Source organism: Schistocerca gregaria, chromosome X, assembly GCF_023897955.1.
Source record: "Schistocerca gregaria isolate iqSchGreg1 chromosome X, iqSchGreg1.2, whole genome shotgun sequence".
Lineage (NCBI taxonomy): Eukaryota > Metazoa > Arthropoda > Insecta > Orthoptera > Acrididae > Schistocerca > Schistocerca gregaria.
In genome coordinates this window covers 434522801-434539117 of record NC_064931.1, presented here as the reverse complement: position 1 = coordinate 434539117, position 16317 = coordinate 434522801, and positions in this window count along the sequence as shown.

Here is a 16317-nt window from a genome sequence, read left to right as displayed (position 1 = left end):
ATCAACGCCTGTGACCATGCAGACAGTGTGGTCGCACTATGTGATGATTTTGCTGACCTCTTTTCTGAGGGCCTTGGTTGTAAATACAGACTTTGCAGCGCATATTGTAGTTAGAGACAATTCCATGCTTATTCTCCCCTCTAGTAATGCTCCAAACATTTTTGGAATGGATGCATTTGAACTCTCTGACCTCACAATTCACACAATCTACTTTGCATCAACGCCTGTGACCAATCAGACAGTGTGGTCGCACTATGCGATGATTATGCTAATCTCTTATCAGAGGGCCTTGGCTGTACCACAGATTTTGTAGTGCGTATTGTAGTTTGAGACACTTCCATGCCTATTCTCCACTCTAGAAATGCTCCATACATTTTTGGCATTGGACGCATTTGAACTTTCTGGCCTCACAATTCAGGGCAATGTACTTTGCATCAACGCCTGTGACCATGCAGACAGTGTGGGAGTACTATGCGATGATTTTGCTGATTTCTTTTCTGAGGGCCTTGGTTGTACCACGGACTTTGCAGCGCATATTGTAGTTAGAGACAATTCCATGCCTATTCTCCACTCTAGTAATGCTCCATACATTTTTGGCACGGATTCATTTGAACATTCTGGCCTCGCAATTCAGGACAATGTACTTTGCATCAACGCCTGTGACCATGAAGACAGTGTGGGCGTACTATGCGATGATTTTGCTGATCTCTTTCCTGAGGCCCTTGGTTGTACCACAGACTTTGAATCGCATATTGTAGTTAGAGGCAATTCCATGCCTATTCTTCACTCTAGTAATGCACCAAACGTCTTTGGCATTGATGCATTTGAACTTCCTGTCCTCGCAATTCAGGACAATGTACTTTGCATCAATGTCTTTGACCATGCACACAGTGTGGTTGCACTATGAGGTGATTTTGCTGATCTCTTCTGTGAGAGCCTTGGTCGTACCACAGACTTTGCAGCGCATATTGTAATTAGAGACAATTCCATAACTATTCTCCACTCTAGTAATGGTGCAAACATTTTTGGCATGGATGCAATTGAACTTTCTGGCCTCGCAATTCAGGACAATGTACTTTGCATCAACGCCTGTGACCATGCAGACAGTATGGTCGTACTATGCGATGATTTTGCTGATCTCTTTTCTAAGCGTCTTCTTTGTACCACAGACTTTGCAGCGCATATTGTAGTTAGAGACAATTCCATGCCTATTCTCCACTCTAGTAATGCTCCATACATTCTTGGCACGGATGCATTTGAACTTTCTGGCCTCACAATTCAGGACAATGTACTTTTCATCAACGCCTGTGACCATGCAGACAGTGTGGTTGAACTATGCGATGATTTTGCTGATCTCTTTTCTGAGGGCCTTGGTTGTACCACAGAATTAGCAGCCCATATTGTAGTTAGAGGCAATTCCACGCCTATTCTCCACTCTAGTAATGCCCCAAACATTTTTGGCATGGATGCATTTGAACTTTCTGGCCTCGCACTTCAGGACAACGTACTTTGCATCAATGTCTTTGACCATGCACACAGTGTGGTTGCACTATGCGATGATTTTGCTGATCTCTTTTCTGAGGGCCTTGGTTGTACCACAGATTTTACAGAGCATATTGTAGTTAGAGACAATTCCATGCCTATTCTCTACTCTAGTAATGCTCCGAACATTTTTGGCATTGATGAAATAGAACTTTCTGGCCTCACAATTCAGGACAATGAATTTTGCATCAACACCAAGGACCATGCAGAGAGTGTGGTTGCACTATGCGATGATTTTGATGACCACTTTGCTGAGGGCCTTGGTTATTCAACAGACTGTGCAGCGCATATTGTAGTTAGAGACAATTCCATGCCTATTCTCCACTCTAGTAATGCTCCAAACATTTTTGGAATGGATGCATTTGAACTTTCTGGCCTCGCAATTCAGGACAATTTACCTTGCATCAACGCCTGTGACCATGCAGACAGTGTGGTTGAACTATGCGATGATTTTGCTGATCTCTTTTCTGAGTGTCTTGGATGTTCCACAGACTTTGCAGCCCCCATTGTAGTTAGAGACAATTCCATGCCTCTTCTCCACTCTAGCAATGCTCCAAACATTTTTGGCATGGATGCATTTGAACTTTCTGGCCTCGCAATTCAATACAATGTACTTTGCATCAACGCCTGTGACCATGTAGAGAGTGTGGTCGCACTATGCGATGATTTTGCTGATGTCTTTTCCGAGCATCTTGTTTGTACCAAAAACTTTGCAGCCCATATTGTAGTTAGAGACAATTCCATGGATATTCTCCACTCTAGTAATGCTCCAAACATTTTTGGCCCGGATGCATATGAATTATGTGGCCTCGCAATTCAGGACAATGTACTTTGCATGAACGCCTGTGACCATGCAGACAGTGTGGTCGCACTATGCGATGATTTTGCTGATCTTCTTTCTGAGGGCCTTGGTTGTACCACAGGCTTTGCAGCGCATGTTGCAGTTAGAGACAATTCCATGCCTATTCTCCACTCTAGTAATGCTCTAAACATTTTTGGGATTGATGCATTTGAACATTCTGGCCTCGCAATTCAGGACAATGTACTTTGCATCAATGTCTGTGACCATCAGAGAGTGTGGTCGCACTATGAGATGATTTTGCTGATCTCTTTTGTGAGGGCCTTGCTTGTACCACAGACTTTGCAGCGCTTATTGTAATTAGAGACATTTCCATAACTATTCTAAACTTTAGTAATGGTCCAAACATTTTTGGCATGGATCCAATTGAACGTTCTGGCCTCGCAATTCAGGACAATGTACTTTTCATCAACGCCTGTGACCATGCAGACAGTGTGGTCGTACTATGCGATGATTTTGCTGATCTCTTTTCTGAGCGTCTTCTTTGTACCACAGACTTTGAAGCCCATATTGTAGTTAGAGACAATTCCATGGATATTCTCCACTCTAGTAATGCTCCAAACATTTTTGGCATGCATGCATATGAACTTTCTGGCCTCGCAATTAGGGACAATGTACTTTGTTTCAACGCCTGTGACCATGCAGACAGTGTGGTCGCACTATGTGATGATTTTGTTGATCTCTTTTCTGATGGCCTTGGATGTACCACAGACTTTGCAGCGCATATTGTAGTTAGAAACAATTCCATGCTTATTCTCCACTCTACTAATGCTCCAAACATTTTTGGGATGGATACATTTGACTTTTCTGGCCTCGCAATTCAGGACAATGTACTTTGCATCAACGCCTGTGACCATGCAGACAGTGTGGTTGAACTATGCGATGATTTTGCTGATCTCTTTTCTGAGTGTCTTGTTTGTACCACAGACTTTGCAGCCCCCATTGTAGTTAGAGACAATTCCATGCCTCTTCTCCACTCTAGCAATGCTCCAAACATTTTGGCATGGATGCATTTGAACTTTCTGGCCTCGCTATTCAATACAAGGTATTTTGCATCAACGCCTGTGACCATGCAGAGAGTGTGGTCGTACTATGCGATGATTTTGCTGATGTCTTTTCCGAGCATCTTGCTTGTACCAAAAACTTTGCAGCCCATATTGTAGTTAGAGACAATTCCATGGATATTCTCCACTCTACTAATGCTCCAAACATTTTTGGCCTGGATGCATATGAACTATGTGGCCTCGCAATTCAGGACAATGTACTTTTTATCGACGCCAGTGACCATGCAGACAGTGTGGTTGCACTATGCGATGACTTTGATGATCACTTTGCTGAGGGCCTTGGTTGTACCACAGATTATGCAGCGCATATTGTGGTTAGAGACAATTCCATGCCTATTCTCCACCCTAGTAATGCTCCAATCGTCTTTGGCATTGATGCATTTGAACATTCTGGCACCGCAATTCAGGACAATGTACTTTGCATCAACGCCTGTGACCATGCAAACACTGTGGTCTTACTATGCGATGATTTTGCTGATCTCCTTTCTGAGCGTCTTCTTTGTACCACAGACTTTGAAGCCCATATTGTAGTTAGAGACAATTCCATGGATATTCTTCACACTAGTAATGCTCCAAACATTTTTGGCCTGGATGCATATGAACTATCTGGCCTCGCAATTCAGGACAATGTACTTTGCATCAACGCCTGTGACCATGCAGACAGTGTGGTCGCACTATGCGATGATTTTGCTGATCTTTTTTCTGAGGGCCTTGGTTGCACCACAGGCTTTGCAGCGTATGTTGTAGTTAGAGACAATTCCATGCCTATTCTCCACTCTAGTAATGCTCCAAACATTTTTGGCATTGATGCATTTGAACATTCTGGCCTAGCAATTAAGGACAATGTACTTTGCATCAATGTCTGTGACCATGCAGACAGTGTGGTCGCACTATGAGATGATTTTGCTGATCTCTTATCTGAGGGCCTTGGTTGTACCACACACTTTGCAGCGTATGTTGTAGTTAGAGACAATTCCATGCCTATTCTCCACTCTAGTAATGCTTCAAACATTTTTGGCATTGATGCATTTGAACATTCTGGCCTCGCAATTCATTACAATGTACTTTGCATCAACGCCTGTGACCATGCAGACAGTGTGGCTGCACTATGCGATGATTTTGCTGATCTCTTTTGTGAGGGCCTTGGTTGTACCACACACTTTGCAGCGTATGTTGTAGTTAGAGACAATTCCATGCCTATTCTCCACTCTAGTAATGCTCCAAACATTTTTGGAATGGATGCATTTGAACTTTCTGGCCTCGCAATTCAGGACAATTTACCTTGCATCAACGCCTGTGACCATGCAGACAGTGTGGTTGAACTATGCGATGATTTTGCTGATCTCTTTTCTGAGTGTCTTGGTTGTACCACAGACTTTGCAGCCCCCATTGTAGTTAGAGACAATTCCATGCCTCTTCTCCACTCTAGCAATGCTCCAAACATTTTTGGCATGGATGCATTTGAGCTTTCTGGCCTCGCAATTCAATACAATGTACTTTGCATCAACGCCTGTGACCATGTAGAGAGTGTGGTCGCACTATGCGATGATTTTGCTGATGTCTTTTCCGAGCATCTTGTTTGTACAAAAAACTTTGCAGCCCATATTGTAGTTAGAGACAATTCCATGGATATTCTCCACTCTAGTAATGCTCCAAACATTTTTGGCCCGGATGCATATGAATTATGTGGCCTCGCAATTCAGGACAATGTACTTTGCATGAACGCCTGTGACCATGCAGACAGTGTGGTCGCACTATGCGATGATTTTGCTGATCTTTTTTCTGAGGGCCTTGGTTGTACCACAGGCTTTGCAGCGCATGTTGCAGTTAGAGACAATTCCATGCCTATTCTCCACTCTAGTAATGCTCTAAACATTTTTGGGATTGATGCATTTGAACAATCTGGCCTCGCAATTCAGGACAATGTACTTTGCATCAATGTCTGTGACCATAAGACAGTGTGGTCGCACTATGAGATGATTTTGCTGATCTCTTTTGTGAGGGCCTTGGTTGTACCACAGACTTTGCAGCGCTTATTGTAATTAGAGACATTTCCATAACTATTCTAAACTTTAGTAATGGTCCAAACATTTTTGGCATGGATCCAATTGAACTTTCTGGCCTCGCAGTTCAGGACAATGTACTTTGCATCAACGCCTGTGACCATGCAGACAGTGTGGTCGTACTATGCGATGATTTTGCTGATCTCTTTTCTGAGCGTCTTCTTTGTACCACAGACGTTGAAGCCCATATTGTAGTTAGAGACAATTCCATGGATATTCTCCACTCTAGTAATGCTCCAAACATTTTTGGCATGCATGCATATGAACTTTCTGGCCTCGCACTTAGGGACAATGTACTTTGTTTCAACGCCTGTGACCATGCAGACAGTGTGGTCGCACTATGTGATGATTTTGTTGATCTCTTTTCTGATGGCCTTGGATGTACCACAGACTTTGCAGCGCATATTGTAGTTAGAGACAATTCCATGCTTTTTCTCCACTCTACTAATGCTCCAAACATTTTTGGGATGGATACATTTGACTTTTCTGGCCTCGCAATTCAGGACAATGTACTTTGCATCAACGCCTGTGACCATGCAGACAGTGTGGTTGAACTATGCGATGATTTTGCTGATCTCTTTTCTGAGTGTCTTGGTTGTACCACAGACTTTGCAGCCCCCATTGTAGTTAGAGACAATTCCATGCCTCTTCTCCACTCTAGCAATGCTCCAAACATTTTGGCATGGATGCATTTGAACTTTCTGGCCTCGCTATTCAATACAATGTACTTTGCATCAACGCCTGTGACCATGCAGAGAGTGTGGTCGTACTATGCGATGATTTTGCTGATGTCTTTTCCGAGCATCTTGCTTGTACCAAAAACTTTGCAGCCCATATTGTAGTTAGAGACAATTCCATGGATATTCTCCACTCTACTAATGCTCCAAACATTTTTGGCCTGGATGCATATGAACTATGTGGCCTCGCAATTCAGGACAATGTACTTTTTATCGACGCCAGTGACCATGCAGACAGTGTGGTTGCGCTATGCGATGACTTTGATGATCACTTTGCTGAGGGCCTTGGTTGTACCACAGATTATACAGCGAATATTGTGGTTAGAGACAATTCCATGCCTATTCTCCACCCTAGTAATGCTCCAATCGTCTTTGGCATTGATGCATTTGAACATTCTGGCACCGCAATTCAGGACAATGTACTTTGCATCAACGCCTGTGACCATGCAGACACTGTGGTCTTACTATGCGATGATTTTGCTAATCTCCTTTCTGAGCGTCTTCTTTGTACCACAGACTTTGAAGCCCATATTGTAGTTAGAGACAATTCCATGGATATTCTTCACACTAGTAATGCTCCAAACATTTTTGGCCTGGATGCATATGAACTATCTGGCCTCGCAATTCAGGACAATGTACTTTGCATCAACGCCTGTGACCATGGAGACAGTGTGGCTGCACTATGCGATGATTTTGCTGATCTCTTTTCTGAGGGCCTTGGTTGTACCACAGGCTTTGCAGCGTATGTTGTTGTTAGAGACAATTCCATGCCTATTCTCCACTCTAGTAATGCTCCAAACATTTTTGGCATTAATGCATTTGAACATTCTGGCCTCGCAATTCAGGACAATGTACTTTGCATCAATGTCTGTGACCATGCAGACAGTGTGGTCGCACTATGTGATGATTTTGCTGATCTCTCTTGTGAGGGCCTTGGTTGTACCACAGACTTTGAAGCGTATATTGTAATTAGAGACAATTCCATAACTATTCTCCACTCTAGTAATGCTCCAAACATTTTTGGCCTGGATGCATATGAACTATCTGGCCTCGCAATTCAGGACAATGTACTTTGCATCAACGCCTGTGACCATGCAGACAGTGTGGTCGCACTATGCGATGATTTTGCTGATCTTTTTTCTGATGGCCTTGGTTGTACCATAGACTTTGCAGCCCATATTGTAGTTAGAGACAATTCCATGGCTATTCTCCACTCTAGTAATGCTCCAAACGTTTTTGGCATTGATGCATTTGAACGTTCTGGCCTCGCAATTCAGGACAACGTACTTTGCATCAACGTCTGTGACTATGCTGACATTGTGGTCGCAATATGCGATGATTTTGCTGATCTCTTTTCGGAGGGCCTTGGTTGTACCACAGACATTGCAGCGCATATTTTAATTAGAGACAATTCCATAACTATTCTCCACTCTAGTAATGCTCCAAACATTTTTGGCATTGGATTCAATTAAATTTTCTGGAATCGCAATTCATTACAATGTACTTTTCATCAACGCCTGTGACCATGCACACAGTGTGGCTGCACTATGCGATGATTTTGCTGATATCTTTTCTGAGGGCCTTGGTTGTACCACAGATTTTAGAGAGCATATTGTAGTTAGAGACAATTGCATGCCTATTCTCTACTCTAGTAATGCTAGAAAATTTTTTGGCATTGATGCAATTGAACTTTCTTCCCTCACAATTCAGGACAATGTGTTTTGCATCAACGCCAAGGACCATGCAGAAAGTGTGGTTGCACTATGCGATGATTTTGATGATCACTTTGCTGAGGGCCTTGGTCGTTGCACAGACTTTGCAGCGCATATTGTAGTTACAGACAATTCCATGCCTATTCTCCACTCTAGTAATGCTCCAAACATTTTTGGCATGGATGCGTTTGATCATTCTGGCCTCGCAATTCAATACAATGTACTTTGCATCAACGCCTGTGACCATGCGGACAGTGTGGTCGTACTATGCGATGATTTTGCTGATCTCCATTCTGAGCGTCTTCTTTGTACCACAGACTTTGAAGCCCATATTGTAGTTAGAGACAATTCCATGGACATTCTCCACTCTAGTAATGCTCCAAACATTTTTGGCCTGGATGCATATGAACTATCTGGCCTCGCATTCAGGACAATGTACTTTGCATCAACGCCTGTGACCATGTAGACAGTGTGGTCGCACTATGCGATGATTTTGCTGATCTTTTTTCTGAGGGCCTTGGTTGCACCACAGGCCTTGCAGCATATGTTGTAGTTAGAGACAATTCCATGCCTATTCTCCACTCTAGTAATGCTCCAAACTTTTTTGGCATTGATGCATTTGAACATTATGGCCTCGCAATTCAGGACAATATACTTTGCATCAATGTATGTGACCATACAGACAGTGTGGTCGCACTATGAGATGATTTTGCTGATCTCTTTTGTGAGGGTCTTAGTTGTACCACAGTCTTTGCAGGGCATATTGTAATTAGAGACAATTCCATAACTATTCTCCACTCTATTAATGGTCCAAACAATTTTGGCTTGGATGCAATTGAACTTTCTGGCCTCGCAATTCAGGACAATGTGCTTTGCATCAATGCCTGTGACCATGCAGACAGTGTGGTCTTACTATGCGATGATTTTGCTGATCCCTTTTCTGAGTGTCTTCTTTGTACCACAGACTTTGAAGCCCATATTGTAGTTAGAGACAATTCCATGGATATTCTCCACTCTAGTAATGCTCCAAACATTTTTGGCCTGGATGCATATGAACTATCTTGAATTGCAATTCAAGACAATGTACTTTGCATCAAAGCCTGTGACCATGCAAACAGTGTGGCTGCACTATGCGATGGTTTTGCTGATCCCTTTTCTGTGGCCCTTGGTTGTACCAAAGATTTTGCAGCGCATATTGTAGTTAGAGACAATTCCATGCCTATTCTCCACTCTAGTAATGCTCCAAACATTTTTGGCATTGATGAATTTGAACTTTCTGGCCTCACAATTCAAGACAATGTACTTTGCATCAACGCCAGTTACCATGCAGACAGTGTGGTTGCACTATGCGATGATTTTGGTGATCACTTTGATGAGGGCCTTGGTTGTACCACAGACTTTGCAGCGCATATTGTAGTTACAGACAATTCCATGCCTATTCTCCACTCTAGTAATGCTCCAAACATTTTTGGAATGGATGCATTTGAACATTCTGGCCCCGCAATTCAGGACAATGTACTTTGCATCAATGTCTTTGACCATGCACACAGTGTGGTTGCACTATGCGATGATTTTGCTGATCTCTTTTCTGAGTGTCTTCTTTGTACCACAGACTTTGAAGCCCATATTGCAGTTAGAGACAATTCCATGGATATTCTCCACTCAAGTAATGATCCAAACATTTTTGGCATGCATGCATATGAACTTTCTGGCCTCGCAATTCAGGACAATGTACTTTGCATCAACGCCTGTGACCATGCAGACAGTGTGGTCGCACTATGTGATGATTTTGCTGATCTCTTTTCTGAGGACCTTTGTTGTACCACAGACTTTGCAGCGCATATTGTAGTTAGAGACAATTCCATGCTTATTCTCCACTCTAGTAATGCTCCGAACGTTTTTGGCATGGACGCATTTGAACTCTCTGATCTCACAATTCTGGACAGTCTACTTTGCATCAACGCCTGTGACCAATCATACAGTGTGGTCGCACTATGCGATGATTATGCTAATCTCTTATCAGAGGGCCTTGGCTGTACCACAGATTTTGTAGTGCATATTGTAGTTTGAGACAATTCCATGCCTATTCTATACTCTAGAAATGCTCCATACATATTTGGCATGGATGCATTTGAACTTTCTGGCCTCACAATTCAGGGCAATGTACTTTGCATCAACGCCTGTGACCATGCAGACAGTGTGGGCTTACTATGCGATGATTTTGCTTATTTCTTTTCTGAGGGCTTTGGTTGTACCACGGACTTTACAGCGCATATTGTAGTTAGAGACAATTCCATGCCTATTTTCCACTCTAGTAATGCTCCATACATTTTTGGGACAGATTCATTTGAACATTCTGGCCTCGCTATTCAGGACAATGTACTTTGCATCAACGCCTGTGACCATGAAGACAGTGTGGGCGTACTATGCGATGATTTTGCTGATCTCTTTCCTGAGGCCCTTGGTTGTACCATCGACTTTGAAGCGCATATTGTAGTTAGAGACAATTCCATGGCTATTCTTCACTCTAGTAATGCCCCAAACATTTTTGGCATTGATGCATTTGAACTTTCTAGCCTCGCAATTCAGGACAATGTACTTTGCATCAATGTCTTTGACCATGCACACAGTGTGGTTGCACTATGAGGTGATTTTGCTGATCTCTTCTGTGAGGGCCTTGGTTGTACCACAGACTTTGCAGCGCATATTGTAATTAGAGACAATTCCATAACTATTCTCCACTCTAGTAATGGTCCAAACATTTTTGGCATGGATGCAATTGAACTTTCTGGCCTCGCAATTTAGGACAATGTACTTTGCATCAACGCCTGTGACAATGCAGACAGTATGGTCGTACTATACGATGATTTTGCTGATCTCTTTTCTGAGCGTCTTCTTTGTACCACAGACTTTGAAAACCAATATTGTAGTTACAGACAATTCCATGGATATTCTCCACTCTAGTAATGCTCCAAACATTTTTGGCCTGGATGCAAATGAACTATCTGGCCTCGCAATTCAGGACAATGTACTTTACATCAACGCCTGTGACCATGCAGACAGTGTGGTCGCATTATGCGATGATTTTGCTGATCTTTTTTCTGAGGGACTTGGTTGTACCACAGGCTTTGCAGCGTATGTTGTAGTTAGAGATAATTCCATGCCTATTCTCCACTCTAGTAATGCACCAAACATTTTTGGCATTGATGCATTTGAACATTCTGGCCTCGTAATTCAGGACAATGTACTTTGCATCAATGTCTGTGACCATGCAGACAGTGTGGTCGCACTATGAGATGATTTTGCTGATCTCTTTTGTGGGTTCCTTGGTTGTACCACAAACTTTCCAGCGCATATTGTAATTAGAGACAATTCCATAACTATTCTCCACTCTAGTAATGGTCCAAACATTTTTGGCATGGATGCAATTGAACTTTCTGGCCTCGCAATTCAGGACAATGTACTTTGCATCAACGCCTGTGACCATGCAGACAGTGTGGTCGTACTATGCGATGTTTTTGCTGATCTCTTTTCTGAGCGTCTTCTTTGTACCACAGACTTTGAAGCCCATATTGTAGTTAGAGACAAATCCATGGATATTCTCCACTCTAGTAATGCTCCAAACATTTTTGGCATGCATGCATATGACCTTTCTGGCCTCGCAATTCAGGACAATGTACTTTGCATCAACGCCTGTGACCATGCAGACAGTGTGGTCGCACTATGTGATGATTTTGCTGACCTCTTTTCTGAGGGCCTTGGTCGTAAATACAGACTTTGCAGCGCATATTGTAGTTAGAGACAATTCCATGCCTATTCTCCACTCTAGTAATGCTCCAAACATTTTTGGCATTGGATTCAATTAAACTTTCTGGAATCGCAATTCATTACAATGTACTTTTCATCAACGCCTGTGACCATGCACACAGTGTGGCTGCACTATGCGATGATTTTGCTGATATCTTTTCTGAGGGCCTTGGTTGTACCACAGATTTTAGAGAGCATATTGTAGTTAGAGACAATTGCATGCCTATTCTCTACTCTAGTAATGCTAGAAAATTTTTTGGCATTGATGCAATTGAACTTTCTTCCCTCACAATTCAGGACAATGTGTTTTGCATCAACGCCAAGGACCATGCAGAAAGTGTGGTTGCACTATGCGATGATTTTGATGATCACTTTGCTGAGGGCCTTGGTCGTTGCACAGACTTTGCAGCGCATATTGTAGTTACAGACAATTCCATGCCTATTCTCCACTCTAGTAATGCTCCAAACATTTTTGGCATGGATGCATTTGATCATTCTGGCCTCGCAATTCAATACAATGTACTTTGCATCAACGCCTGTGACCATGCGGACAGTGTGGTCGTACTATGCGATGATTTTGCTGATCTCCATTCTGAGCGTCTTCTTTGTACCACAGACTTTGAAGCCCATATTGTAGTTAGAGACAATTCCATGGACATTCTCCACTCTAGTAATGCTCCAAACATTTTTGGCATTGATGCATTTGAACATTATGGCCTCGCAATTCAGGACAATGTACTTTGCATCAATGTATGTGACCATACAGACAGTGTGGTCGCACTATGAGATGATTTTGCTGATCTCTTTTGTGAGGGTCTTAGTTGTACCACAGTCTTTGCAGGGCATATTGTAATTAGAGACAATTCCATAACTATTCTCCACTCTATTAATGGTCCAAACAATTTTGGCTTGGATGCAATTGAACTTTCTGGCCTCGCAATTCAGGACAATGTGCTTTGCATCAATGCCTGTGACCATGCAGACAGTGTGGTCTTACTATGCGATGATTTTGCTGATCCCTTTTCTGAGTGTCTTCTTTGTACCACAGACTTTGAAGCCCATATTGTAGTTAGAGACAATTCCATGGATATTCTCCACTCTAGTAATGCTCCAAACATTTTTGGCCTGGATGCATATGAACTATCTTGAATTGCAATTCAAGACAATGTACTTTGCATCAAAGCCTGTGACCATGCAAACAGTGTGGCTGCACTATGCGATGGTTTTGCTGATCCCTTTTCTGTGGCCCTTGGTTGTACCAAAGATTTTGCAGCGCATATTGTAGTTAGAGACAATTCCATGCCTATTCTCCACTCTAGTAATGCTCCAAACATTTTTGGCATTGATGAATTTGAACTTTCTGGCCTCACAATTCAAGACAATGTACTTTGCATCAACGCCAGTTACCATGCAGACAGTGTGGTTGCACTATGCGATGATTTTGGTGATCACTTTGATGAGGGCCTTGGTTGTACCACAGACTTTGCAGCGCATATTGTAGTTACAGACAATTCCATGCCTATTCTCCACTCTAGTAATGCTCCAAACATTTTTGGAATGGATGCATTTGAACATTCTGGCCCCGCAATTCAGGACAATGTACTTTGCATCAATGTCTTTGACCATGCACACAGTGTGGTTGCACTATGCGATGATTTTGCTGATCTCTTTTCTGAGTGTCTTCTTTGTACCACAGACTTTGAAGCCCATATTGCAGTTAGAGACAATTCCATGGATATTCTCCACTCAAGTAATGATCCAAACATTTTTGGCATGCATGCATATGAACTTTCTGGCCTCGCAATTCAGGACAATGTACTTTGCATCAACGCCTGTGACCATGCAGACAGTGTGGTCGCACTATGTGATGATTTTGCTGATCTCTTTTCTGGGAACCTTTGTTGTACCACAGACTTTGCAGCGCATATTGTAGTTAGAGACAATTCCATGCTTATTCTCCACTCTAGTAATGCTCCGAACGTTTTTGGCATGGACGCATTTGAACTCTCTGATCTCACAATTCTGGACAGTCTACTTTGCATCAACGCCTGTGACCAATCATACAGTGTGGTCGCACTATGCGATGATTATGCTAATCTCTTATCAGAGGGCCTTGGCTGTACCACAGATTTTGTAGTGCATATTGTAGTTTGAGACAATTCCATGCCTATTCTATACTCTAGAAATGCTCCATACATATTTGGCATGGATGCATTTGAACTTTCTGGCCTCACAATTCAGGGCAATGTACTTTGCATCAACGCCTGTGACCATGCAGACAGTGTGGGCTTACTATGCGATGATTTTGCTTATTTCTTTTCTGAGGGCTTTGGTTGTAGCACGGACTTTACAGCGCATATTGTAGTTAGAGACAATTCCATGCCTATTTTCCACTCTAGTAATGCTCCATACATTTTTGGGACAGATTCATTTGAACATTCTGGCCTCGCTATTCAGGACAATGTACTTTGCATCAACGCCTGTGACCATGAAGACAGTGTGGGCGTACTATGCGATGATTTTGCTGATCTCTTTCCTGAGGCCCTTGGTTGTACCATCGACTTTGAAGCGCATATTGTAGTTAGAGACAATTCCATGGCTATTCTTCACTCTAGTAATGCCCCAAACATTTTTGGCATTGATGCATTTGAACTTTCTAGCCTCGCAATTCAGGACAATGTACTTTGCATCAATGTCTTTGACCATGCACACAGTGTGGTTGCACTATGAGGTGATTTTGCTGATCTCTTCTGTGAGGGCCTTGGTTGTACCACAGACTTTGCAGCGCATATTGTAATTAGAGACAATTCCATAACTATTCTCCACTCTAGTAATGGTCCAAACATTTTTGGCATGGATGCAATTGAACTTTCTGGCCTCGCAATTTAGGACAATGTACTTTGCATCAACGCCTGTGACCATGCAGACAGTGTGGTCGTACTATGCGATGTTTTTGCTGATCTCTTTTCTGAGCGTCTTCTTTGTACCACAGACTTTGAAGCCCATATTGTAGTTAGAGACAAATCCATGGATATTCTCCACTCTAGTAATGCTCCAAACATTTTTGGCATGCATGCATATGACCTTTCTGGCCTCGCAATTCAGGACAATGTACTTTGCATCAACGCCTGTGACCATGCAGACAGTGTGGTCGCACTATGTGATGATTTTGCTGACCTCTTTTCTGAGGGCCTTGGTCGTAAATACAGACTTTGCAGCGCATATTGTAGTTAGAGACAATTCCATGCCTATTCTCCACTCTAGTAATGCTCCAAACATTTTTGGCATTGGATTCAATTAAACTTTCTGGAATCGCAATTCATTACAATGTACTTTTCATCAACGCCTGTGACCATGCACACAGTGTGGCTGCACTATGCGATGATTTTGCTGATATCTTTTCTGAGGGCCTTGGTTGTACCACAGATTTTAGAGAGCATATTGTAGTTAGAGACAATTGCATGCCTATTCTCTACTCTAGTAATGCTAGAAAATTTTTTGGCATTGATGCAATTGAACTTTCTTCCCTCACAATTCAAGACAATGTGTTTTGCATCAACGCCAAGGACCATGCAGAAAGTGTGGTTGCACTATGCGATGATTTTGATGATCACTTTGCTGAGGGCCTTGGTTGTAAATACAGACTTTGCAGCGCATATTGTAGTTAGAGACAATTCCATGCTTATTCTCAACTCTAGTAATGCTCCAACCATTTTTGGAATTGATGCATTTGAACTCTCTGACCTCACAATTCAGACAATCTACTTTGCATCAACGCCTGTGACCAATCAGACAGTGTGGTCGCACTATGCGATGATTATGCTAATCTCTTATCAGAGGGCCTTGGCTGTACCACAGATTTTGTAGTGCATATTGTAGTTTGAGACACTTCCATGCCTATTCTCCACTCTAGAAATGCTCCATACATTTTTGGCATGGATGCATTTGAACTTTCTGGCCTCACAGTTCAGGGCAATGTACTTTGCATCAACGCCTGTGACCATGCAGACAGTGTGGGAGTACTATGCGATGATTTTGCTGATTTCTTTTCTGAGGGCCTTGGTTGTACCACGGACTTTGCAGCGCATATTGTAGTTAGAGACAATTCCATGCCTATTCTCCACTCTAGTAATGCTCCAAACATTTTTGGCATTGATCCATTTGACCTTTCTGGCCTTGCAATTCAGGACAATGTACTTTGCAACAACGCCTGTGACCATGAAGACAGTGTGGGCGTACTATGCGATGATTTTGCTGATCTCTTTCCTGAGGCCCTTGGTTGTACCACAGACTTTGAAGAGCATATTGTAGTTAGAGGCAATTCCATGCCTATTCTTCACTCTAGTAATGCTCCAAACGTCTTTGGCATTGATGCATTTGAACTTCCTGGCCTCGCAATTCAGGACAATGTACTTTGCATCAACGCCTGTGACCATGCAGACATTGTGGGAGTACTATGCGATGATTTTGCTGATTTCTTTTCTGAGGGCCTTGGTTGTACCACGGACTTTGCAGCGCATATTGTAGTTAGAG